The sequence below is a fragment of the Suncus etruscus genome, chromosome 8 (genome assembly GCF_024139225.1).
Source record: "Suncus etruscus isolate mSunEtr1 chromosome 8, mSunEtr1.pri.cur, whole genome shotgun sequence".
Taxonomy (NCBI): Eukaryota; Metazoa; Chordata; class Mammalia; order Eulipotyphla; family Soricidae; genus Suncus; species Suncus etruscus.
Genome location: NC_064855.1, coordinates 24,404,449 through 24,428,821, shown reverse-complemented (window position 1 = coordinate 24,428,821; position 24,373 = coordinate 24,404,449).

The window sequence follows — 24,373 nt, the reverse complement described above, 5'->3', positions numbered from 1 at the left end:
CGCCGGGTGTGGCCCAAAAAAACAAAAAACAAACAAACAAACAAAAAAAGAACTCCTGGCAGGCACGGGGACCATATGGGACGCCGGGATTCGAACCAAGCACCTTAGCTCCTGGATCAGCTGATTACAAGGCAAACACCGCTGTACTATTTCTCCGGCCCCTATTATATTTATTTTTATTTTGGGCCACACCTGGTGACACTCAGGAGTATTCTTGATTATGCACTCAGAAATCGGTCCTGGCTTGGGGAACCATATGGGACGCCAGGGGATCGAACTGTGGTCCGTCCTAGGTTAGACGCGCGCAAGGCAAAATGCCTTTCCACTGCGCTACCTCTCTGGCCCCGATATTTATTTATTTATTTATTATTATTATTATTATTTTAATTTTGGGCCACACCACTCCAGAGGTCAGTGCTTACTCCTTGCTCTGCTTTCAGAGATCACTCCTGATGAGGTTCAGGGGACCATGTGAGGTACTGGGCTAGAACTCGGGTCAGCTGCTATGCAAGGCAAGTGCTCTCCTGACTGTACTCTTTCTCTGACCACAGATGAGTGGTATTTAGATCCATTCTAGACTCCAGTGTCTGCCCTGTCCTGCTGCAGGGTAAGGTGGGGGAGGCCACCAGCTGCACAGAGTGATGGAGAGGGTGACTCACTGAATCTGACACTCCACCTGGGACCCAGCGTGGAGGCCAAGAACGGTTAAACTAGGAAGGGACAGGCCTGGGTCTTCTGGAACATGAAAGGAATCAGAAGTTTCAGTGGAAATGGGAAATGAAGAGTCTCAGATACAAATAAATCTCTCTGAAATGGAAACCAGGTCCCTGAACAAATGCCTCCATTTCCCCAATGTGACTTGGTTCTTGCAATCCCAGAGGAAGCCTGCTGTCTGCTCCAAGAGGACATATGGGATCCACTAATGGTTCCCTCAGCAGCCAGGATACCCACAGTGACTACAAAGGGACAGTCAGAGACTTAGGGACTTTGTGTTTAGTTAAGTGTTCACTTCCCTCCATGAACTCAAACCCAAAAGTCTATAAAGTTCTTCACTCAGTTCACAGTATTCAGACTTACCTGTCCTGACCACTTAATATTCCTGGATTCTTTTTTTTTTTGTTTTTGGGTCATACCCGGCAGTGCTCAGGGGTTACTCCTGGCTGTCTGCTCAGAAATAGCTCCTGGCAGGCACGGGGGACCATATGGGACACCAGGATTCGAACCAACCACCTTTGGTCCTGGATCGGCTGCTTGCAAGGCAAATGCCGCTGTGCTATCTCTCTGGGCCCCATATTCCTGGATTCTTATCCTTTTTCTACTCTCCTACTTTTTCTGGGTACCCTCGTCTCCCCACAAGTTCCACACTTGATCCCTCCCTCTCTTTAATTCAGGCTTTCCCACTCCAGAGTTGCAGTGAGTGTGATTCCACTTCTGCATTTGCTCTTAGGATGGGTTTCACCATCAATCTTTGTGGGCTCCTATTTTCCATCGTATAACATGGGATTTTGGGCTAAGGAGATAGTACAGGGCTTAAGGCACTTGCCTGGCATAAGGCTGATCTCAGTTTAATCCTATATGTCACATATGGTCTCCCCAGCACCCTAGGGATGATCTCTGAGCACAGAGCCAGTCCTACTAAGGATGTCCCTCTCCAAAAGACAAAAAAAAAAAAAAAAAACAGAAAAAAAAAAACAAAACAACGAAGGATGTCCCTCTCCCCCACAAAATGTTTTAAAATATAAATTAAAATAGGAATGTTGTCAAACACAGTTTGTGAGTGCAGAGCCAGGAGTAACCCTTAAGCATCATCAAAAATTGAAAAAAGCATTCAAAATAAAAGAATTACTAAAACCGAATAAATAAAATGGAGTTTAAACATCACTTCCCCCCCAAAAATGTCCCCAGTATCTTTTTCCTTGCAGTACTAGAAATTGAAACAGTTTCACAAGCAAAGCAGGTTTTCTTTCTCTAAGCATGCTCCTGATCCCTCCCCAGTCTTTTTTGTTTGTTTGTTTCTAACCAATGATCCATCCAGAGGCCTGCTCTAACAGCTATATCACGTGCCCCTTTCTTCCTCCTCTTCTTATTTTTTTTTTTTTTTTTGGTTTTTGGGCCACACCCGGTAACGCTCAGGTGTTACTCCTGGCTATGTGCTCAGAAGTTGCTCCTGGCTTGGGGGACCATATGGGACACCAGGGGATCGAACCGCGGTCCAAGGCTAGCGCAGACAAGGCAGGCACCTTACCTTTAGCGCCACCGCCCAGCCCCGTCTCTTCTTATTTTTTTTTTTTTTCTTTTTCTTTTTAAAGGACTGGAAGCACCCGCGGGTCTCAAACCATCAAAGATGATGGTAAGGCCAAGCTTGCTGAAGTAACCGCTGAGCTAAGGCCAATCCCTTTCTCCCTCTTCTTAAAGACATAGATTTTCAGAGCCCACTTAATTCCCTGATAAGATAGTGACTTTTTAAAAAATAATTTACTTGGGGCCAGAGAGGTGGCGCTAGAGGTAAGGTGCCTGCCTTGCAAGCACTAGCCAAGGAAGGACCGAGGTTCGATCCCCCGGCATCCCATATGGTCCCCCCAAGCCAGCGCCAATTTCTGAGCGCTTAGCCAGGAGTAACCCCTGAGCATCAAATGGGTGTGGCCCAAAAAAACAAAAAAAATAATAATTTACCTATCTAATTAACTTTCTAAAATAACAATATTTTTATTTTTATAGAATTTTTTTCAATTTAAATTACTTTTACAATTTAAACACCATGGTTACAAGGTTGTTCATAATACATTTTTTTCCACAGATAAAGTTGTTCATGATTGAGTTACAGTCAACAATGTATAATCATCTTTACCAGTGTGCATTTTTTGCCACTAATGTCAATAGTTTCTCTCGTGCCTATCTCTGGGACAAGCATTTTACCTCACTTTCTCTTTCTCTCTCACTCTCTTCCCTCTCTTTTCTTTTGTGACATGTGGTTTCTACTTCTGCAAAAGAAAGGGGTGCCATGAATGTCCTTTCCATATTAGACCTTCTTTACTCTAACTGCACTATCTGCTCTTTGTGGCAAGCTACCTACCATGAAATAGTCTTTCTGATTTTCAATTTAGACAGTGACTTTTAAAAAAACCTGAACAAGGCCAGAGAGATAGCACAGCAGTAAGGTGTTTGCCTTGCACATAGCCAACCCAGGATGGACGGTGGTTCAAGTCTCAACATCCCATCCTAGTCTGCTAGGAGCGACTTCCGAGTGCAGAATCAGGAATAACCCCTGAGCACTGCCGGGTGTGACCCAAAATTTAAAACAAACAAACAAAAAACCTGAACAAAGGTACAGTGCCATGAAGTTCTGGCATATTACAAAAGGAAGATCTTACAGAATGTATATCTTCCTTGACATAGTGGGATCATGTTTCAATAATTTTATTGTAAGAGCAAACTATATTGAGCTGAAAATGCATTTAATACCCCTCAGCTACTGAATATCATAGCTTAATCTGGCCTATTTTAAATGAGCTCAGAACAGATATATTAGTCCAGCTGAGAAAAATAATTGAACACAAAGTCTATGTTATAATAAAGTGTAAAATAGCTTCCAGTTTGTTAAATATGCATAAAAGGTAGAAAACAGAATGACTGGGTGTAAAGAAGGGTGCTTGCCTCGTATGTTTGATTCCCATCACCCCATATGGTCCTAAATTTTATCAGGAGTGACCCTTGGCACAGAGCCTTCGTGATTCCTAGGCATTGCCTGGTATGGTCCTGACCAAACAAACAAACAAATACAACATAGAATGGTTGTTTACTTGTGCAACATTAGGAGGGAGTATCAAATATATATTTTTGTTTGTTGTTTTGATTTTTGGGTCACACCTGGCAGTGCTCAGGGGTTACTCCTGGGTTACTCCTGGCTCAGCTCTCAGAAATCGCTCCTGGCAGGCTCAGGGTTGGGGGGCAGGGGAAACCATATGGGATGCCGGGATTCGAACCACCATCCTTCTGGATGCAAGGCAAATGCCCTACCTCCATGCTATCTCTCCGGCCCCAAATATATATTGTTAACCTGAGAAAAATCAAATTTCAAAACTCTCAGCACAGTATCTACAAATGAATATCACTTTTAGAGCCTCAGAACTTTGGGTACCAAAGCATCATCTTTTTTGTTTTGCTTTGGAGGCACATCCAGCTGTGTTTAGGCCTAATTCTTGCCTCTGTGCTCAGAGATCACTTCTGGCATCAAGTTCTAGGAAATCTGGGAACGAACCAGGTCAGCTGCATGCCAGGCAAATACCCTACCTACTGTACAATCTTGCTGGCCCTAGAACCACCATCTTAAACTGTCACTGTGTATAATCAGGTTCATACAAGGGAGTCTCAAGTGCAGTAGACACTCAGCAATATTGGAAGTCAACAGAAAAAAGGTAACTACTTCCAATCAAGAATCTTCTATTCTCAATCAAGGGTGAGAGCAGAATGAAGACTTTTTCAGACATGCTGTCACCAAATCCTGTCTTTCATGTACTTTGTCTTGGGAAGAATAGGCTCTACTCTCAATGGGGAGTATAAATTAAGATAAAAGATGACTCCAAGGGAGAGAGAACCATAAAAGTGAAGGGTCTAGAGAACCCCCATCCACACAGTCCACTCAAGGCCCCAGGACCAAGCTCTTCAAGAAAAGGAGACAGGTAAAACTCCTACAAGTGTCCTTAATTGCTATCATTGCCTGGTGATCTTGTTTGGGCAGGCCAATGTAAACAAAACCAAATTAATTATTTTTGGGTTTTTTGGGGTTATACCCAGTGGTGCTCAGTGGTTACTCTTGGCTCTGTGCTCAGAAGTCACTCCTGGCAGGCTCAAGGTACCATATGGAATGCCAGGATTCAAACCAGGATCCGTCCTGTGTTGACTTTATGCAAGGTCATGCCTTACTGCTGTATTATTGCTCTGGCCCCAAAACCAAATTGATTTTTAACTGAAGGAGGGAAATTTAGCAGATAAAGAATCACCATCTACTTGCAATTTACCTATGAAGGATGCTTCTCTATCCACAAAAAGATATAGACTGAATTGAATTAGATTATATGAGGGAAAGGGCAGGCTGTGTGGGGTAGGGAAGCTAAAGGCAGGGAGATTTGAAAAAAATTCTCTTTTTTAAAAACACCTGCTTTAAGGGAATTGGGGAAAACCTAACACCGACAAATTAAGTAGTAATATGAGCTGGCCATTTAGAAATATAGAAGTAAAGCTTAATAAAAAGAGTTGAAGAGGATATGAAAAAGCAGGAATTATTGGGCGGGTCAAGATGTATATTTCGTGTGTGTGTGTGTGTGTGTGTGTGTGTGTGTGTGTGTGTGTGTGTGTGTATCTGAGCAATGCTCAGAGCCCCCAGAATCTACTCCCTTGATATTTAGCCAACTAGACCAGTTGTTCAGTATAAGAGCAGGAGGAAGGGCTAGTGCTAAAACTCAAGCCCAGGAGAGTTAGAGACCACAAAGACCTCACCCAACAGTGCTCAGAGACTTACAGACCACATGCTCTCCCCTTCCTCTTTTCTTCCCTCTTCCTTTCTCCCTCCCTCCTTCCTTTCCTCCTTCCTTTCTCTAACCTTCCTCCCTCCTTCCTTTGTTCCCTCTTTCCTCCGATCCCTCCTTCTTTCTTTCTTCCTTCCTCCCTCCCCTCCGTACCTTACTTTTTCCGCTTTCCTTCCTTCTTTCCTTCCTCCTTCCCACCCTCTTCTTTCTTTCTTCTTTTTTCTTTCTTTCTTTTCTTTCTTTCTTTTTTCGTCTTTCTTTCTTTCTTTCTTTTCTTTCTTTTTTCTTTCTCTTCTTTCTTTCTTTTCTTTCTTTTTTCTTTCTTTTTCTTTCTTTTTCTTTCTTTCTCTTTCTTTCTTTCTTTCTTTCTTTTTCTTTCTTTCTTTCTTTCTTTTTTCTTTTTTCTTTCTTTCTTTCTTTCTTTCTTTCTTTTCTTTCTTTCTTTCTTCATTTCTTCTTTCTTTCATTTCTTCTTTTCTTTCTTTCTTTCTTTTCTTTCTTTCTTTTCTTCTTTCTTTCTTTCTTACTTTCTTTCTTTTCTTTCTTCTTTCTTTCTTTCTTTCTTCTTTTCTTTCTTTCTTTCTTTCTTTTCTTTCTTTCTTTTCTTTCTTCTTTCTTCTTTCTTTCTTTCTTTTTCTTCTTTCTTTCTTTCTTTCTTTCTTTCTTTCTTTCTTTCTTTCTTTCTTCCTTCCTTCCTTCTTCCTTCCTTCCTTCCTTCCTTCCTTCCTTCCTTCCTTCCTTCCTTCCTTCCTTCCTTCCGTCCTTCCTCAGGTAAAATGCACAGAGCCATTATTCGACATCACTCAGCTGCAGCAACTGTAGAAATAACAGTGATGCCGAATGTGCACATGGAGATAAAGCTGGAGCTGGAATTAAAGGCCATATAGGGGAGGAAGAGGAAAACAAAAGCTCTGATTAATATTTTACTTTAGTGCTGGGCTTCCTGGCAACTATAACAAAAATGAAATAAATTGGTGCTTATTGATAAAAGCAAGCTGAAATAGGAAAACTTTTTATTCAAAGATTCAAAAACAATTTGTCCTAGAAGCATCTAAATCACTTGTAATAAATATAAAGATACCAAATAAACAGCACAATGAACAGCATTATTAAAAGTTTTCAAAAATGTAGATTTACTACAATAACTTCATATGATAGTTCTTGACAAATATTGGTATCAAAGCATTACAGTGTTGGATCTGGCTGACAGATCAGAGGCCTGGACACTTGCCTGGCAAAGGTTCCAGTTCAATCCCCAGCACCAAATGGCCTCCATAGCACCACTGGGTGTAGCCCTGGCAGTCCTCAGCATCTCCGGGGAGGTACCCCCAAACAAAACAAGATATTAAAGCATTACTTAATACAAGTATTTCTCTTTGAAAAACTTGAAGAAAACTTCTTAAAGTAACATTGCCTTATACCATTCTGTTAGCTTCAGGGTTAAAGTCTTGTACTTGGCCACATTCTGACCATCGTGGAAAGTCTAGTTTATTCCTCACTCTATAATGACTGCCTTGCTGGTGATGAAAATCGTGGTTTCTTTTACCAGACTCTTCTCAGAAAACAATCGGACCTTGGCATGTGCTCTCTTACAGCCTGGGAGGGAAGGTGGATGATCCTTTGTTTTCAAAGGATGAAACAGAAAAGGGCAATTGATTTCACCAATGTTCAGTCAGAAAAGAGAAGATTCCCTTAGGCCAGACTACCTTCATCTTGACCTAAATTAAGTTTACAAGATGTGACCCTTCTGAGAACTGTGGGAGTCTCCAGACTGTATCTGTCCATCAGTGATAGTAAGGAGGCTTGTCAGAGGAACTGGGTGCCACCTAGTTCAAGCTGGGTTCAGGCTCAGTACCCAGTTGGTGTCCCACAACTCACACATGTTTTCTAAGGCAGGCCTCACTGTGTCCTGTTAGTTTTCATTCTACTCAACTCTGCTGTTTTCATGAGTTTTGTTTTTGGTGGAAGAGAGTAGTATTGATGATATAGAGTGTCATTTTTTGTTTTTAAGAAAAAATTATATTTGATAAAATCATGAACTTTTTTTTAGAAAATTGAAATTTTGTGTTTCCCAGGCCAACATTGCATGTGTGTTTCGAACACAGTCACCTCCAACTCAGGCCAAGCTTTTCTTTATGGTTGTGAAGGAAAGGGTAAAAGCCAATATCAAGTCCTCTGAGGTTTTCACTAGCCTTTCATCCGCCTGACCGAGAGGACAGGAAACCCAAAAGCCCCAATCCCTGGCTGATGTTCCTTTGCACTCGGCTACCACATGAGAATCAATGTCCACAGAAATCCTTCCTTGGAAGAGAAAATAGCAATTTAGAACAGTCTAAACCAGAATACTATTGTAATCACATACTAGACCAGAATAAGACAGTATATTTATTTTTGTTTTCCTTTTATAAAAATTTATTTCATTTTATTTTAAAATATTTAATATTATTTTAAAATTATTTCCATCACTGTGAATCACAAAGCTACAAAGTTTTTATTTTATTTTTATTTATATATTTTATATATTATAGAGTTTCAGGCATACAATATTATAATCTTAATCCTTCACCCTTGTCCACTTCTCTGCATCCTTTATTTTCTCTTTTATTTTTCCTTTCTCTTTGTTCTCTTCTTTCTTCTTTTGTTTTGGGTGCTGAGATTATATCTGGGTATCCTAATACATGGTCCTTTGACCATCTTCCCTCCTTTACTTTTTCTCTCTCCATTCTCTTCTTATCTTTAAATTTTTAAATTTGAAATTTATATATCCTAATCATCTGCTTTAAGATTATCTAGTGTTGAATATTTCATGGAATGGATATGTGATACACAATCTAGTGTACATGATTCAGGAGAAGAGTTGGTGGTCTGACTGGGGACCAGGTATCTGGCCATTCTCAATAAGAGACTTAATGTTTGTAAGACAGAATTCTTTTCTTTGGTACATATCATTCTCCCAAACTGTGCTATTTCACAGAGTCACAGAAGATAATGCAATAGATCAGATTAATTAGCAATCTCAGAGCACATCACCATGAGGTTTTCTCATAGAGCAAAATATGGCTCCAAGTTAAATGTTCTACCATGTCGAAGATTTGTTGGTGTGGTTGGGGGATTTTTCTGAGTTTATTGGCCACATTCTGTGGCTTTCTGGGGACCCCGGCCAGCAGGGTGAAGGGGATGAATGCCGCAACTTATTCGTGGGTTCACTGAAGCCGACCCGATCCGAAATATCTATGGGAAAAATCTGTAGAGGTTAGAAAGAAGGCCTAAGTCTTTTATCTGATCAAAGGCAATTTATTAAGCAGGCAAGCGCTTATATATATATTTTTACACAAGGGGAAGTATGTTTCAAAAACTATTTGTCATTTCAAACCATCTTATCCAATTATATTCCAAGCATAGGCACATAACCAAAAATGAATAAAGGTACTAAACATTAAACTTATGGGGCATACAAGCATTGGTCAATTCAAACAAGCTTTTCACCAATTATATGCTTACTACAGGTATTTGGCCAAAAAGGGAAAAAGGATAGAGTGTGTCTTGTTAAGCACAGCCCAAAGGAGGTGGGAAAGAAAAAAGGGGGAGGCATGGCTCAATGACTCAATAACTGATCCTAGCAACCTTTAGCTTGACCAGAATCAGAGACATATAAGAAAATATTATCTACATCTTGTCCCTGGCTTCATGGCCCTGTGGTTAGTACAAGGGGCTATGTTGTTGCAAGATTTCCTATTTTCTCATGGGCTAAGAACCTGCTGACAGTCACGTATGCAGCTCAGTGGAACTATCCACAGAGATAGAGGCTAAGGTTGATAGCATCCATTTTGTGCAGGCTAGAGCAGTCTCCCACAACATTCCCCTCTGGACATTGTAAAGATTTGGGTAATTCTGATCATTCTTTGTGGCTCAAACTTTTCAAAATGGTATCCACATATTCCAAGGGGTATTATCTACTCAACATTTCAAGGGAGTCCACCCAGTTTTCAAACAAGTTATGGCTCATGTGCAAAACAGGATACCCTTTATTAAAGAGGTTTAGTGAAAAAAAAATGAGTAATACAACAGACAAGTAACTTATCAGGTCTATAGTATAGAGTTTTTGATATTTTTATGACATTTTATGATAAAAAGTAGTTGGGGTATAGTGGTTTGGGCCAGACGTTGATTGTGCTCAGGATTTACTCTTGGCTCTGTGCTCAGAAGTCATTATTGGCTTTGCTCAAGGAAAACTATAAGTGGTAATCAGGTCTGGAAGCTGAGTCATCTGTGTGCAAGGCAAGTGCCTTCCTCTTTGACTATCACTCTGGATCCATAAACTCTAAGTTTTTGACTGCTGTTGTGGCTCAGCTACAAAGCACCATGTCTGACATGAGTGAGACCCTGGTTCTTCCTTATTCCCAATCCCCCAAACTGGGAGTATGGGCCCCTCCAAAAATGTAAACATTTGTTATTTTTAACTAGTATCTAAATTATTCATTAATTTCCCTCATCTTTTTTCTTTATTGCTGTTGTGATGACTAGGGATCATCACCCTGGGGCTGCACACCTGCTTGTGGTGATTGCACACTTGGTCCTCAGTCCTTGCTTTGGGAGGAACACAATATTCCAATGCTGCTGTGTGATGCACCTCATGCTTTCTGCTGTCTCTCACAGTGGACTTTAAAGCAGGTGATCATGGTCACTTATGGCCCAAAAGCATTGTCGAATCTCTCCAAGATGTGAGATCTTAGTTCATATCATTTTTCCTTGCACTTTGGGCACATGTCAAGGTGAATTCAACAAACTTGGGGATTGGAAATCTCCAGAAGCGTATTTGCAGAAAAGGATAAATGCAATCTCAGGGGGACAGAAGGAAAGATATAGGCTTGATTTAGTAACTGCACTTGTTCTGAAGAGGAAGGGAACATTTTTTGAATATTATGAATCTTCATGTAATATTCTTTGGGGGTTTTTCAACAGCCTTTCTGGGGCTGAAGAAGGAACGATTTGAATCATGTAAAATCCAAGAGTCAAGTCCCAAGGCTATGGGTCAGTAAATGAGCACCTGCCTCTTGTGTGTATGACTCTGGCTTTGAATGCCAGCACCACGAGGAAAGAAGTAAGAACCAAGAATTGTTTCCTACTAGAAATCTTGGTCGATGTGAAGATCTAGAGGGCCTGGGATAGTACAGGGATTCAGTCTAATCCCTGGCACACAAACCCGAACCTCAAATGTTGCATCATTGAATGCAGCCCTGGAGGCCTCCAAGCACTATCTGGAGGCTCTGGAGAATCCCAGCCATCACAAGACGGAGAAACATCTAATTTCTTGGACCTTTGCATTGTCTGACCCATGGGAATGGCCCCATTACCCACTGAAAGATAAGAGAAGACATGTAAGATTGTCTAGCTGGAGGCAGTTAGTGCTGAGAAACATATTTTCAGCACTGACAGTGTGTGAGAACTGTTGGGGTTCCACTTCACCTCGAATTCTTAGCGTAAGACAGCTAGAATTCTTTTTTTTTGTTTTTGTTTTTTTTGGTTTCTGGGTCACCACCCGCGGTGCTCAGGGGTTACTCCTGGGCTGTGGTGCTCAGAAATAGCTCCTGGCAGGCACGTTAGGTACCATATGGGACACCGGGATTCGAACCTACCACCTTTGGTCCTGGATCAGCTGCTTGCAAGGCAAACACCACTGTGCTATCTCTCCGGGCCGGCCGACAGCTAGAATTCTTAGCATCACAAGCCATGCTGCTCAAAGGGGCAGTTGCTAGTCCAGATGTGGTGACATCCACCAGAAAGGGAGTGGGGATTGGGGACAAGGAAGTCCACTGGTGCAACTAAAGTGGGCATATTAGTGCCTAGTAAGTGTCTGACAGGGTGAGACAGGTCCTAGGTTCTCCTAGGACATGTGGCCTCTTTACACTTTTAATGTGGCTCTTCTGTGTGCCAGAGCGGCCACTCCAGGGGTCAGACTCTGCTCCTAGCCTCTTGTCCGTGCGCGGCGCTTGTGTGCTCTCAAATAAATTTCAATTCGTGGTTTTGGCGAGATTTGGGCTCCAGTTGAAAAAACGGTTGCCAACCACTGTCTAGGAAACTATGAGAAACCACCATCAGTGAAGGATCTAGAACTTCGTCTCTTTGCATACGTGCCTGTCTTCCACTATTTTGATTTATTCTCTGTACTTTTCCCTTCCACCCCCTTTTTATTTACGTGAATTTTTTCTTTTCTTTCTTTTGTTTATTGTCTTCCCCAACTCCCTATTTACATGTATTTTATTAAGTGCAGCTTTTTTGCCAGTTGCCTCGTTCTTCTGGTGGACAAGGGGGCAAGAATTTGAAGCCTTTGTGTTCATACATAAAGGCTTTGGAGGTCTAAGCAAGAGCTGACAGTGCTGTTTCTGCTAGGGTGTCACCTGGGATCCCTAATCTGTTTATTTCTTGGTTTTGGGCTACACACAATGCTCAGTGGCTGACTCTTGCGGCTCGTGGTTCAACGGATCACTTCCTGGTGGGTTTGGGGATCATATGGATACCAGGATCAAACCTGGTGTCAGCCACACAAGGAAGCTTCCTCTCTGCTGTGCTAATACTCCAGCCCAGAGTGCCTAGTCTGAAGAGTAGGAACACCCCTTGCTGCCCATTCCTCCTCGGCCTACTCAGCTCTGGGCCCACTGGGCTGCATCCAGTGCCAGCACCTGCACCTCTTTGCCCAGGGCTTTCTTTGCATGCTGGGACCTGCTTCTGCTCACATTCATGCCTTCTGCCATGCCTGGCCATCAATATTCCCCAGCCTGGAGAGAGGAAACTAGTATCTGGACTCAAGTAGGGGGGCACTGAGACTTTGCGTAACCCCACAATCTCCAGTGCGAGAGAAACTCTCATTCCTCTCAGCAGCAAACAGCCCAATAGCCACTATCTGGTGGCATCTTCTCCTTTCCTGTCTTTTGTCTGGACACATTTCCTGAGAGCATATCCTTAACGTACACCATGACATTGAAATCTTTCTTCGTGGGGGCCTCCCAGCAGTGCTCAAAAGCCCAGGACCATCCCAATAGTATTTGACTCCTGAAGTGCTGATCTGATGGGTCAGTGCTCAGGGGCCCCCAGAGCTGTACCTGTTTGATATCATTCAAGGGCCCATACATGCTACAGATGGAAACCAGGCCTCAGTGTGCACAGAGAGTGCTTCAGTTCTCTCCTGACGCTCCTGACTCTTTACATTTAAGCCTGTTTCTGGGACCCCCCAAAACAAGACCAGACGACCTGTGCAGAAAGTACAACACAAGCCCCTCTCCTCCTGTGGGGCAGCTTTTCCCCTAGATCTGCACAGCCTGCCTTGGGGTGCTCATATTTTTTTCTCACAGCATCTTATGTATTTCTGAACTAATCCAGCATCAGTGCCTAGGAGTGTTTGACTGTAGGAAGCCTATCAGTATCTGTCTGGTCAGTACTTCCTATATGACGCTCATTCATTGATTCATTGCAAGAAGTTTTTTCTAAAATCTGCAGCTGGAAAATGTTGCTTAACCTGAAAAGCTAGTATAGCTCCTTTATTCTAGTAAAGAGCGATGAGCATAAAGATATTAGATCTCTCTCTCTCTCCTCTCATCTCGTCTCTCTCTCTCTCTCTCGTCCTCTCTCTCTCTCTCATCTCTCTCATCTCTCTCTCTCTCTCTCTCTCACACACACACACACACACACTCCTTTTCTAGACGTTTCCGTCTGAAGTCCACCAGCAGTGAAGACGTAGAATTTTATCTCTGTGCACACTTGCCTGTCTTCCACAATTTTGATTTCTTTTCCTGTACTTTGTCCTTCCATCCCCTTTCTATTTATATGTATTTTATTAGGTGCATCTCTGCCAGCTGCCTCAGTTCCTCTGTGGACAAGTGGGGCAAGAATAAGAATGCCTTTTTTGGTCACACCCAGAGATGAACTGCACCCAGGAATCACTCCTGGTGGTGCTCAGGGGACCATATGTGACGCCAAGATCAGCAGGTCAGCAACATGCAAGGCAAGCACTTGGCACACTTGCATACTTGAGCACTATTGCTCCGGCATTTTCAAAGGCCTTTCATTTATGGGTGCCTCGTTGAATAAACCTGTGTGGGTCCCCACTCTGCAGTCTCTGACCTGAAGAGCTGTGTGCCTCTTTCCCCACAACCACAGAATTTTGCAAATGCCTTGGGCAATCCCCACCCTGGTTTCTACCATGACCCTATTACCTATCAAGAAATTAAGTAAAAAAAAAAAAAAAAGAACAACGATGAAGGGACGTGTGGGAGCAAAGAGGAGGGTCCCTTAGTCAGCCTGGGTCTCATCCCCAGCTCCTGTGTCTAGGCACTGTTTCCCAGGCTGTAGGCGGTTGAGAGGCCTGTACAAGACAGGCATCCTGTGAGGAAAGGAGGACCCTCCCTCCAATATGTCCCTGTGCCTAATACTGAGGGCACCCAGGTTCCATTATCCTGGGAAATGACAAAAAGGGACCACCTATCATGACTTCCTCTGGCTCCCCAATCCTCCTTCGTGGAGCTGTGAAAAGATGGGGTGGGGGGGCACATGCTCAATCCAGGATCTGCAGCGGGGCTGGTGAGCCAGGAGACTGTGGAGTCTTCCTGGTTTCCCCGGGCACCTCTTTCTGGAAGTTCCTAATTCCTAGTTCAACCCCGAGTGGGAGGCGCCTGCCCCCCGCTGTTTGTCTAATAAGAAACCTTTTGACCCAGCGGCTGGAAGTCCTGGCCCTTCGCCTCATTACTGCAAGCTCGGGAGGGAGGAGAGCGCTGCCGGCTTGGGGACTCCCACTTGGCAGCCGCCCCTCGGGGTCTATGTCTCGAGTGCCAGCCGTTCAATATGGGCCGCGGTCTGCTCTGCCGGGGCCGGTGAAACAAAGCCAGCAGACACCCCGGGACAGAGCCCCCAGCCCGTTCTCAGCTTTCTCTGGAGATTAAGAGCCATTCTCTTGTTTGGGTGTCTCCCTTTGAGGCACTGTGCTGCCTCTGGTTTTCAGCCTCAGCTTCCTGCCAGGAATTGGATTTACCTTTGATTTTGTTGGCTACTCTTTCCACAAGGGGGGGGTGGCACAGAGGTGGGCAAGACCCTCTCTCCCCAGGCACCCCTACTTCATACTTATACCCTCCTTCATCCTTCAGGTTTGAGCTCCCAGTTCCCTATTTCTTGCCCTCCCCTATTCAAAGGTTCTAAAGGTGTCTGGGTTTACTCAGATAGGGCACCAGAGGGCACAGACAGGAAATGGTAGCTGGAAATGAGGGTAGGGGGCTCTGGGCTTGACCTCTCGAGGCCAGGAGATCTGGGGTGATTCTTTCTCCTCTGGAGGATTCCAAGCAAATGTGCAAAAGGGATGCTTCAGTCTGAGGTTGCTAAACAACTTCATAAAAAGTGAGGTCTCGGGCCGGAGAGATAGCACAGCGGTGTTTGCCTTGCAAGCAGCTGATCCAGGACCAAAGGTGGTTGGTTCGAATCCCGGTGTCCCATATGGTCCCCCGTGCCTGCCAGGAGCTATTTCTGAGCAGACGGCCAGGAGTAACCCCTGAGCACCGCTGGGTGTGGCCCAAAAAAAAAAAAGTGAGGTCTCAGGGCACTACCGTACCCCTTTTTCAGCATACCCCTTTTTCAATGTCAGATTTTCCCTTTGTTTACATCATAAATACAGATCTGATCCTTGGGGGTGAAGAATATGTGCACACATATGTGTATGTGTGTGTGTGGGGGGGGGTGGTTATTGCCTGGGAAGGGAGATTCCACAGATTTCAGTTCCATTGGCTACCAGGGAGGAAAATGGAAAGGTATTTGGGAGATGCTTTTTCTGGAGGAGAGGCCAGTGCCCCTTTACTAGAGATCAAGAGAAATGGCAAGGTTGAGTTAGGCTGCCCTAACTTGGAATCTACAGAATGTGCTTATTCAGAGGCCTATAAAATATTAACTGTCGCAATCACCCGGGAAGGGGGAGTGGAGGAAGCAGAAGCCCTAGAGACCTGGGGGTTTCCTGTTTCTAGGAATATCCTGAGGGATCTGAGACTGGCTGCTGGATCCACTTTCTGAATGTGGAGGTGGTTAGAAGGTTCTCTGTGTAGTTTGGGGCAAGAGTTCAGTCCAGACCAGGATGGTGGCGCTTTCATCTTTGTCTTTGTTTTACTTTATGCACTATTGCCACCCCCCAATCTCGACTACCAGTTAAAAGAAAAAATTTCACCCCAGAAGTGGCAATGAGATGCTGAGATAAATTGGGGTTTCTGTTGTGTGTGTGTGTGTGTGTGTGTGTGTGTGTGTATGTGTGTGTGTGTGATTGGAGTGAGAGAAAGGATAGAAGAAATCCCTAAGCTGGGCGGAAGACGGTGGCACGGGGCAGCCAGCTGAGGGTTAAGAACCAAGAGGCTGGAAGGGGTCTTTAGTTGCGTTGCCAGGCCTCCCTGGGTGCCACGCTGGGTGCTGGCCCAGTCCCTGTCTGCTTTGGTCCTCACAAAGCGGGGTTGTGCTCTTGACAAGGCTGGGCCTCCCACCCCCAGGTCCTGGCTGGGGCCCCCTGCCCAAGGAGCCTCCCTTTGCAGCCAGAGGTCCCGGACTTGTCCATGTGCCAATATCTAATGAGCAGCTCATTTGAATCCATGAAAGTGCGGGCGCAAGGAGACATGCTAATTAAAGTGATTGCTGTTCTTTAATTAAGCAATAATTCCCCCAAAGAGGGCATTCTCATGCAAATAGAGCCCTCTCCGGTGAGGTAAGGGCTTTGGGCAGCAGCTGAGGTCTGTTAATAAGGCTCGGGGCGGCCAAGAGGGCAGGACTCCAGTGGGAGCTGGGGAAGCAGCCCGCGCCGCCTTTGTCTCCAGCCCTGGGCGTGGGCTACCGAGCTGTGGGAGGCGAGACCCAGTACCCCGGTGGCTCCTTCCATCCCTTGGCCTCCCTCACCTCCCTTGGCCTTCACTAAGAGAAGCGTATAGAACTGTGTGCCGCGGAGAGGTACACTGTTTGGTCTGGCCCCGACTTAGAGCTGATGGCCCAGGATTGGGCATGGCAACCCCAAAGGGGAAGTAACAAGCTCTTTCTGAGCCTGGCGCCTGGTAGGGCACCCCATCTCTTCACAGACTGGGAGTACAAATGGTCTTTCTTCCCTGCTCTACATGAGCAGGGTTGGGGAGACTTGGGGGTGCATAGCACTTGAGGGGTGCTTCCTTCCTGACTCTGAACTCATCACCTGTGGTGACTCTCTCCCCAAGCAAGGCTGCCAGATAAAATACATCTCTACAAGACTGTATTTACTATCTCTGACATTCTTCCCCGAGGGGACATGGCCAAGTCTGAAGATATTTGGAGGTTACCCCAACAGGGAGAACAAGAGTCAATTTTCGGCCCCTGGTTGATGGCATTCAGTAGTGTTCCTCAAAGTCCTACAATGCATCAGACAGTCCCACCTTTCTCGCCAGGCCCCCAGCAGCAAGATGCCCAGGTTCCAAGTGTCAATAACCCGGTTAGATGAAAACGTGAACTAGGTGGACATTTCCAGGGTGGGACCATTCTAGAAGGTGGAAAATCTCTTGGACACCAGTGAGTCCTTTCCTCAGAGGAAGACTCTGGACAATGATTGCATTTCTTTCCTTTTCTTTTCAAAACAGGGTCCACTCCTAATAATGTGGCAACCATTGGCAGCAGTCAGGGTCACCAGGGTAACAACTGGTGGTACCTGGGACAGGGGACCTGGATGGTACCGGGTCAGACTTGGGGTCTCATGCTAGGCATGTGCTATCCTTTGAGTCATCTCCCCTTCTCACTGAAATAACAGACAGGAACAGAGACAAGGGGCAGAGAGTGCTTGTGTCAGTGACAGGAGACTAGGGAAGAACTGGAGGGGCTGCAGGTAGACCTGGCATTGGAGTGTTTGGGAGAGGAAGGAAAGTGTTCCTGGGGAGACCCACAGTCCAGCCAAGGCAAGAGGGGGCCAAGATCAGGTCTCAAGGACTCCTGTGTAGAGAGAGGCCTCAAATACAGACTCCACCGACAGAAGAGCATGACAATAGCATAGCAGGGCTTGGGGTGCTGCACTTTTAGCTCTTCACAGCAGCCGGGAGGGGGGGCAGCTGTTATAATCTCCACTTCGCAGATATGAAAATGAAAGAACTTGTTGGGGCCACATACTGAGGATGAGCTGGGATTTTACCCCAGGCAGCAGCTCCCTGAACACAGCATCTGCCTCAAATCTTCTTCCTGGTGGCAGAGCTCACGGTGGCATCATATGGCTGCAGGCTGCCAGGCATGTCCCAGCAAAGTGCTGCTAAATTTGCCCAGGCTGCTGGGTGGGCCCCAAACTGGGTCTGCTCTAGGGGCACCCTTCCACCCATCTTTAAGTCTATCAGCAAAGGCAAGGGGGGCAGGAATCACTCAGACGGGGCTTGCCTACAAAAGCTAGTCCCCTCAGCAATTTTCCTAACTTTGGGGGGCATGGCTGAATTTTTTTTAATTGATTCTAGAATGTGCTTGCATGTGTGTTTCTGGTCCACACTAGCAGTGCTTATAGCTTAATCCGACTGCCTCTGTGCTCAGAAATCACTCCGAGCAGTGCTCGGGGGACCATTTACAGTGCTGAATATTGAACCAGGCAAGCACCTTAATTCCTGGACTAGTCTCTGATCCCTAGAGCTCGCTCCTTTGTGGCCTATGTCTCAGGTGGATTTTTATGAGATGTGGGAGTGGGAGTACAAAAAGCAGAAAGCTATTCATCCAGGTAGTGCGCTGGGGCAGGACGCATATGCCCCAAATCTTGGACTTCTTTCTATTTTGCATTCACTTGCTGCAAAATAAATGTTTTGAGTTACAAGGAAAGGGAGATAGTATCTGGGCAGCTCGACTAGTTTAGCTCTGCTTCTGCCAACCTCTGCCTTTGGCAGGGGAAAGGAGCATGGAGAAGACAGGACCAGGCTCTGTTTGCAAAACATTTTCATCCATCAAAAAACTGCCAGGGTTGTGACTATTAAATAAACCCTGACTCTGGAGACATAGACCTTGCTTTGCTTTGCGAATCGGCTGGGTAACAGAGTTACGTTACTCGGGCAAGTGACAGCTCTAACATTCCACAGACAGCTCTGGCTTTTTCAGAACAAAGAACAATACACAGAAAACTCCCCTGCTTTGCACGGGCTGAGGGGTCTGTTTATAGGATCACAGACTCAGACCCTCTCTTGGGTCAAAAAGGACCCCCTGAGATCACCCGCTTATTCAGGGCACCGCCACATCCAGGTGGGACCGGGTGGCCTGAAGGTCTTCTGCCAACAGCTTAAGAGTAACTGGAGGGTGGGGGTGGGCAGCTGGGGGTGGCTGGAGTCCTTACTGTGAGTTCCCTAAGGGCCGGCCCTGCTTTTTCCATTGCAGAATTTATAAGTGGGGTGGAAATGAGAGCAGAGTGTTGCTTTGCCAGGAACAAAGCTTTTCAGTGTGTTTCAATGCCTGACCTAAGACACCATAATATAAGCCAGGCCCCCACTCCCTAACGCTAGCCAGTCCCAAGTCAAGCAGTTCAGCCAAAAACAATAATGGTAACGGCCCAGCCAACACTTATGTGATGCTTACTACGTGCGAGACATTGTTCGGATATTCACGCCAACCTGGAGGGAGCACCGATGGTTTCTGTCATTTGGCAACTGTCCACTGACTCGCCTGCCTTACTCTTAGGCTGGACGAAGCTTGTCTTGCAGCTCAGGTGACCCACAGTAGCCCACGTCCTGCTGCTGCTGGTGACCATTCAGGCCAGTCCTCTATGTGGTTCTCTTCCTCAGAAACCTCACTTGCTTGTCCCTTAAACCCAGATCTCTGTCTCCACCATAACAAATGAGTGTTTATTCAGTGCCTTGTATGGCATTTTTACATTTGGGAAGATGCCTTTTAAAACTGCGGTTAAAGGTGTGGATTCTGAAGTCCAGCTGCTTGCCCAGAGGCTAGCTCTAATCTCTCTAACATTGTCACACTGGGCTCTCTGAGCCTTTCCCCAGATATAGTGGAAGAATTCCTAGTACATCAGAGCAGTGTCACATGTTTCTGGAGAGTGTTGGCACTCTGTGCCTAGGTGGTAGTTGATTAGACATAGATGCATTTTGCTTGTTTGTTATTGGACCACAACAGGTCCAATAAATCCAATAAGCGCTACTGGGAAGTTCCTCCCGGTAGTGCTCAGAGGACAGCATGCATTGATGGTCAAACCTAGGCCTCCTGAATGTGAAGCCAGTGCTCCAACGTTGGAGTGCTAGGCTACTGCTCAGGGCCCTTAGCACATAATTATCTCATTCAAAAGACAGGTGTTTGGGCCATCGAGAAAATACAGCAGGTAAAACACTTGCCTTGCATGTGGTCAAATCGGATTCAGTCCCTGGAACTGAATATGGTTCCCTGATTATGGCCAGGGGTGATCTTTGAGTACAGAGCCAGGAGTCAGCCCTGAGCACTTCTGGGTATGACTCCAAGACTTAAGCAGAAATAAAAGACCAACTGTCCCAAAGACAAAAAGTAGTGTTTCTCTAGTGGCCCAGCTAGCTTGAAACACATGGAAAGGGCTTGTGAAGCATTTGTTGACTTGTCTGGGCCTTTGCTCATAAAAGTGGTGGTGGGAGGGGATCCTGCTCAGTTTCTCCAAGGAAAGCAGCAAAACAGGAGGCAATCACTTAGAGATCACTGCCAGTTTCCTCTCGGTTCTTAGTGTCAATGAATAACATGTAAGAATTAGCAAAAAAAGATTAAAACTGATATCCAAAGTAATTTTGATGGTTTCAGGGTAGATAGAGAAACAGAGAAAAAGGAGAGCGAGCAAGCGAGAGAGAGAGAGAGAGAGAGAGAGAGAGAGAGAGAGAGAGAGAGAGAGAGAGAGAGAGAGAGAGAGAGAGAGAGAGAGCCACATCCTTCAGCTATCAGAAGCATTTTCTCAAATGCTTGCCCTATAGGGCCACTTCCAGGGCAGCCTTTGAAATGTGCATAAGAAGAAGGACCCAGAGCAAACTCAAGGTTGCATCTGTTGAGCTGCTGAGACAGTGAGACCAGGTTGCAGGCCACAGGCAGGGCTTGCAGATAAGAAGCCTTGCAGGGTCTTGAAATGCTTCCTGTGTTAGAGACCCTCTCGTTCTCTAAGGTGCCATCAGAGATGGCACAGATCTTGTATTCCACAGGAGCAGACCCAGAGTCCTGGCACCCCCACCTCCATGCTACTAGGTCTTCTGTGTAAAGACTACACTATCACCTCCCTGGACTCTGAGGGAGCACAGGGGAGCCTGGGGGCACACACAGCTTCCTCAGACACAGCCCCTTCATCAAGGTGGGAGCCTTTTGTGCAGGAACTGGGCTGCATGAGGAGCTAATTGGCTCCATGGTTTTGCTTCAGAGCTTTGGACAAATGCATGGAATTAATACAATAGGGAGGGTGAAAGGGGTTGTTCCTGAGTGCAGGGACATCTGTGATGGGAAGGGCCCTGTGGAGGGCTCTTTGACAGGTCTGTACATGCTTCTTCTGGAGCTTGGGGCCACTATGTATGTGCACTATGTGTACATGTGTGCGTGAATGCATGCTGGCTTTGGTGCCTGAAGCATGATTGTCACTAGGGTGATCTTTGGATTAGGGGGTCTACAGAGATAGTGCATTGAGTCAGGCCTACAGACCACAAGGAACAAAGCTAGAAGCAAGCTGGGGTTGACAGGTGGGAGAGACAAAGGGTCCCCAAATCCAGAATCTCTCTTTAGGGGTCTGTTTCTGCACCTGAGTCTGCTCCTGCGACTGGGCCTCCTGGCTTGTTGGGAGAACCAGTTATAAAGTTCTGGTCCAGTCAAGGATATGCTCGGCAAGGCCTGAACACAGACTTTGTGGCCTGCAGCCCCAGGTTTAAGTCCTGGCACTGCATGTCTACCTCCCACCCAAAAGAACCACTGGGGGTGACCCCCAAACAAATGAAGAAGCTGTTCTCCATTATGAACACCATGGACAGAAGTCATTCTCTTGAGAACATGTTTGATAAGCCCATAGCTGGTTTGGCTCTCCAGCTTGGAGAAACCCAGAGAGAATCTCTGTCTCTGTCTTCCACTACCACCACCCCCCCCCCCAGCTATCTGCTCATTGTCCCCTGTGGCCAAGAGACAAGAATATGAATGAGGAATGCTTTAAAATGGAACAGAAGCGACAATATTCTTAATTTCCACCAACCCTCATAAACATCTCCCTTCAGATATATAACTTCCAGACCCTTGCTCTCTGTCTCTCTGTGTCTGTCTCTCTCTCCTTGTGAGCTCTCCACTACAAATGTGCACCAAAATCTGGATACAAATTGGCAATGAGGCATGTAGTTCAAGGCAAGCGTCTGTGGGCCCACCTCTTTTCTTGGTGTCTTCCCCCGGTCCTAATCCAGCCTTCCCTCCATCCTGTATCCAAGCAGATAGCAGGGAGTACCCAGCATCCCCGGAGCCAAAAGAGGTAGGTGGTATGAGAGTCTGGCAAGGTGGAGGCGATGAGAGGAAGAGACAGAAAGGACTTGTGCTGATGGGTGGTGGCAGCTGATGTTGAAGACTGAAGCAGGTCCTTGAGGTCCTGTGCTCTGCTGCTTGGTTTATCCCCCAACCCCATAGAGGGAACATGTCGAAAACATGGGAGAATAAACAATCAGTGAAATTTCCTTGTCATTATAGATAGCTTAAGCTCAGTACACACACACACATACACACACACACACACACACACACACACACACACACACACATTTGCTCTGTTAACAAGGACCATGTCACATCTACCATGATCTTTTCTAATCCTTACGATGGTCTTCTACATTTCTGTCATTCTGGAGGAGTCAGCCATGTGGACTCAGGGCAATCTCTAGAGCTGTGATGAAGCTCGAACACAAATCAGTAAGGGATGTTTGCTCAGTTCTCTTTCAGGAAAATAACAGAGAAGATGTTGGTCTATAGGAAAAGGAGAATCATAGTGATTTGAACCCTGAGGTGGTAGAAGAGAAAATTAAAACTTGGGCCGGAGAGATAGCATGGAGGTAAGGCATTTGCCTTGCATGCAGAGGGACAGTGGTTCGAATCCCGGCATCCCATATGGTCCCCCGAGCCTGCCAAGAGTGTTTTCTGAGCATAGAGCCAGGAGTAACCCCTGGGCACTGTCGGGTGTGACCCAAAAACAAACAAAAAAAATTTAAAACTTGTCATTGTTATTCTTGATTAAGTTTTTGCTTTCTGGGTCAATCAGTTACATGCATTATTTTATTTAATCTGTGCATCAGTCCAAGAAAATAATGTTATCTCTGTTATTAAGGAAGCAACAAAGAACAAGGAAAGAACAAAGGCATGAAGCATGGTAAGTACTGGTAGTGCTCAGGGGCCACCCCAAGTGGTGCTTGGGGCATCATGAAATGGTGGGATTGAACCCAGGGCTACCACATAAAAAGTGTGTACTCCAAATCTATGAAACATCTCCTCCTGGGCCACTAATTTATTTATTTTGCTAGTCTGGAATGGAAACCGAAGCCTCATGCAGTCAAGACAAGTGCTCAACTGCTGAGTTGGTCCCCTCCAATCCAGTTGGACACTAATTTAAAGAACCTTTCTTGTTGGTGCTATAAGGCTTGTTCATACCTGACAAGGACCTAATAAAGACTATGGGTGTCTAAAACAACCTGGCAATCACTTGAGTGTTCTGTATTGGCCTCTATATTAGGAACAGGAGATGCCTGGAACCCTCAGTCCTGGAGTATATGTACCCCTAATTTGCTGAGAAAACTTGTCCATGTTCATTCAGATTATAAAGCATGGGACAGACATAAGACTTCAGCTCTTGCATAAACCTCCTTTTGCTAGTTAGTTGTCCCAAGGAATGGCAAACCAAGTCCCACTTGCAGCTAAGATGTGATGTCAATATCTTTTTGTGCCAATCTCTGCTAGAGCCATCAAAGTTGGCAGAATTTGCTCAAGCAGTGCCAGCCCTTGAAACTATCGTTCAGTTTCCCTCCCCAAGAGGAGGAAGGGAAATTCTCTAGTTGAGACGAAGTGATTGGCTCAAGTTCACAGAGCAGACAAGAAAATAATGAGGGCCCTGGGAATAAATTACGCTGGCCAGGTTTCCCAATCCTCATCTTCGGTGCTATTTCTATGAGACCATCCAACCTCAAATAACTCATTCGTTAGCTGCTCCCTTTTGCAAATATCCTCCCAAAACGTGTGCTTTCTTCCAGGTTAGGCTTTTCCATATAGTGTCCCTTTGCGGCATGTAACTGAGTGACTAGAAGTAAACTATTCTTATTTGTGAACTCTAGACCTGTCTCTCTCTCTCTCTCTCTCTCTTTCTGTAAAGCAATCTTCACATTCTTGGCTAGTGCAAAGATGTGTAAAGTCATTTTCTCCTGAGCTGGTGTGTGGGTAAATTAATCTGGCATCACAAACCCAGTCAGAGTTAGGTGATCTGTGTGTAATGGGTTTAAGCAGTGAGTCTCCGGGCTTAGCCTGCTCAGCATAAAAAAAGGCCATAGAAATCTGTCTCTCCGTGAAATCCTTCCAATCACACTTCAGGAAATGTACAAGACAGTGAGAATACAGTCAACCTTTTGGAATTTCTTTTTGAAAGACAAAAATGTATTGCAGAGTAGAACTGTGGATTATCAACCTTCTAGACTGGAAAGGAGGTCTCCTGGAATCAGAAGATGTAAAATTCCAAAGGTTTGGGGAGGGTCAGGACATTTAATGACATGTCAATATTAAATTACATCATAAATAATCAGCACTTCCTGCACATTTAAGGGGAACTTTGTTGCATAAATTTGGAAATCATCCAAATGGAGACAAGCAACCTCTGTTATTGTTTAGCCCTCGGGCTCCAACTTCTTGTGGAG